The sequence below is a fragment of the Harpegnathos saltator genome, unplaced genomic scaffold, assembly GCF_003227715.2.
Source record: "Harpegnathos saltator strain DR-91 unplaced genomic scaffold, Hsal_v8.6 scaffold27, whole genome shotgun sequence".
Lineage (NCBI taxonomy): Eukaryota > Metazoa > Arthropoda > Insecta > Hymenoptera > Formicidae > Harpegnathos > Harpegnathos saltator.
Window position 1 is genome coordinate 13,143 of NW_020230061.1, and position 3,470 is coordinate 16,612.

The following is a 3,470-nucleotide window of genomic DNA, read 5'->3' on the forward strand; positions in this document are numbered from 1 at the left end:
ATTGTGACACATATGATTAGTGTGTTTGCGCTAAACAATTTACATATATTAATAACAAAGTGCCACAGACATATATTAAAATGTGTGTCTCTCTTGAATAATGCGTTAACAACGAGACGACGGTGAGTGCTGCTCATTATACGAGGATAGTAATTGTGACCACGGATCATATGTGATGAACTATTGCCCTCAACAGAGGCCCTGTGATTTGTGCGCACTAGAATTGGAATCGTTTGATTTAAATTATAATTTCGTCACCGATAGCACTGAAATAGTGAATTCTCGAAGGACAACACAACAGCGGGTGCTAGAAATGCACTGGCTCTCTCATCACGACGTCAAGAAAGTTGCTGCTGTCAAGAATGATGCCCCCGTCGAGATTGCAGTAGGGAAAGAGCCGAGCGTCAACAACGACATAAGTATAATTCAATGTATTATATTATTTTACACATTACAGAACATGAAAAATAGGAGGGTCGTCGATTGCTCGCAAAGATCCATTTGCGATCCTCCGTGCGGCGCAAGGATTCAATTAAACTGGATCTTATTTTTTTGCCATGCAGCTCTCATTTACGAGCGTATAACCAGGCCGCGCCGCCGTGGCCGCCCCGCCACCGCTGCCGCCGCCGCGGCCACCGGCTACGCCCCGTTACCATCGACGTCCCAGCGCCGCCGCCGCCGCGGACGCCCCTCCGTCGCGGACGCCGCCGCTGCCGCTGCTGCTACTGATGCTGCTACTGACGCTGCTGCTCTTGTTGCTACTAATACTGCTGCTCTTTCATGCAAGTTCTGCTAGTGAATAAAAAAAAGAAATATATCTTTGGTTATATAACATACCCAGCAAACACGGATATATAACTGTAATATTATCTTAATAAAATGAAATGTAACATGCAATATAACATGCATTAAAAAAATTATATACCATTTTGTAATTTTCTCAATATTTACTCCGTAATTAATAAAAATATATAAGCAAATGAGTACATAGGAAGCGGTAGAATAAGCTCTGTGTAAAAAAAATGGCTTATTTCTTAGCAACGATAAGTAACAGTTGATTTTTCGGTGCGCGACCGTGTTATATACCATTATATATAACCAGTTGAGTTTATTTAATAAGATTTTGGTGACCGAATAAAAACGTCCTTCAGAGATTAACGAGCAATTTATCCACACACGCGTAAAGCCATTAAAATACTTGTAAAAACTCACCTGATTTCTCCTCTTAAATAGTACATACATTCTCTATGTCATTTATCGTGAGAGTTCCTGCGCAATAAGTTACAATCGCAATATCACCGTAAATGATCAATCCATTTCATTAATATCACATACAAAGGGCTTTCAGAACAGTCTCTTTTGTGAAATGTAAAACACGTAGGCGAGGAAGAACGCGAAGGCCAATGCAAGTAATACTTCATCAGTGACTTCGTATTTACCATATTTTCCTAAGAGCTTTCCCGATTGCACTATCACTTGCTCTTGATACTGCAGCTCGTTTCTCGTGTTATCAACCTTGTCAGAGGATATTACTGAAACAACAGCAAAATCGGTAGAATCGTAATAATTATTCTTAAACAGACAATATATAATGAGACGATAATAATAAATAATAATTTATCTAACAAAGAGAGAAATTACATGGTGCAGAAGTAATCCTTGCGGCGGTAACGCTTTTTTCAGGTGATTCTCAAGATTTGAAGGTCATCTTTGTTTTTTTAAATGGAATGCTGTTTCTGAGTTTATTTTTCGATAACAGTTATTAAAAGAAATACAATCACCTATAATAAAGAATGATTCAAAATCAGTTATGATAAAAAAAAACATTTTAATAAATTTTATTACATTTTTAATTAAAACATTTTATTTAAAAAATAACTTAGGAAAAAATGATAAAGGATTTAGATTTTAAAGCTTAGTTTACTCAGAAAATAAAACTTTACTACTATAAGACAATTGTTTCAGTACCATGTATTTTCTGTTAAATATTTTTCTATTCTCACATCTCATATGTTCAAGATATTCAAGATAGGATAATAGCTGCTTCATTCTGCATGATAGATATCTAATAAATTCAATATTTTTATGAAATAATCCAAAAATATAGTACGTACACAATATGTCGAATATATATCAGCACTTCTCTGAGTTGTCTCAGCTAGATGCCTTACGATGCTGAATAATTTATCTGTGATTTGGCTAGAAGAATCTATCAAACTTTATTTGTCTCGTCGTTTACGAAGAGCATTTTGCCACTCCTCTGGCAAGAAGAGCAGATTCTCTCTAGCTAATTTATGACACAAGTGCTAACGACATTAGCCTTGCGAAAGACCACCAAGAACATATTTAATTGTTCCTTATAGCTCTCAACGATGGACAACAACTCAGTCTTCTTCTTCTCATTTGGTTCGGTTTCAGCAACAGACGCTAATCGCCCTATGGAGGATTCTAACACCGCAATTTTGGTCGTACCTTCGGTATTGAATTTGTCTAATGCTTTCAACAGTCCAGTGCATTGTCATATGTCCTTAACAGAAAATACATGGTGATTTATTTGGCTCATCAGAATATAATTCCTAACATATTATTTATTATTGTAAATATGATCCTACTATTTATTATTGTAAAACATGATGTTAATTTTCTCTTCTTCTTTCCTTCTTTTTCCAGAATTGATGTTAATCTAAAGTTGAGATTGAGGTTATATCTCATAGTTTATGAGATAGAATCACACATATATATATATATATACATATATTTACTTGTATTAAAGCGTTCACTTGAAGATGATCCTTCACAATATCCTGACATATCAGTTCCAGACATCAACACTTGATGTCAACTCTTGCGCGGAATTTGTTCGCTCAGGTTTGGCTATCTGGGTATAATGTTACCTGAAAGAATCTGCTGTGGCTAATCTCCACAATGCTGATAAAAATTGTTTATGTGTGGATCAATCATTGGTGTTCCGACTCTTTCTCTACGTAAATTTGGCTCAATGATGGATAAAATGTGGTCAAATGTTGCAGGAGATATTCTAAATCATGCATTAATTAACTATTATATGTTACATCTTTAAGTAAGTCAACTAATATGTTTTATATTACTGTTCATATTGCAATACTTAAAATGAGCCTTAAATTGCGGGTCACTAAAGTGCTGGCACTATTAGCTGAACATAATTCTCCACTCTGGGCACGTTTTTACGTCTTCTTATACACCTTGTAATTAATTCTAATTCTACATCGCTATCGGAAGACGATGATGTTTCTAATAAATCACGCACTGTATGTGTCAAAATAGCTAACACTGTGTTTTTTTTATTTTGCATTCTCTTTTCATATTACCGCTAAAATACTACCGACTTATGCCGTGTTCCACAATTCACCGCCAGTACTAAAAATATATAGTTTGTGTCACGCAAACTATAACTTTTCAGTGCTGGCGGTGAATTTTGGAACACGGCATTA

General features: G+C 35.7%; 1 long non-coding RNA gene across 4 annotated transcripts; it reads right to left on the reverse strand.

The window, feature by feature from the left end:
- Positions 1-442: 442 nt before the first annotated feature.
- On the reverse strand, positions 443-3,058 carry LOC112588696 (uncharacterized). 4 transcript variants are annotated; one of them, XR_003113002.1, is made up of 5 exons: positions 2,763-3,058; positions 2,115-2,527; positions 1,642-1,781; positions 1,213-1,532; positions 443-792 (listed from the first exon to the last, which is right to left on the reverse strand). It is a non-coding gene; the product is annotated as an uncharacterized LOC112588696 (long non-coding RNA). The 4 variants fall into 4 exon arrangements; XR_003113004.1 differs by lacking the exon at positions 1,642-1,781 and having other exon boundaries at positions 443-789; XR_003113001.1 differs by lacking the exon at positions 1,642-1,781.
- Between the last annotated feature and the right edge of the window lie 412 nt (positions 3,059-3,470).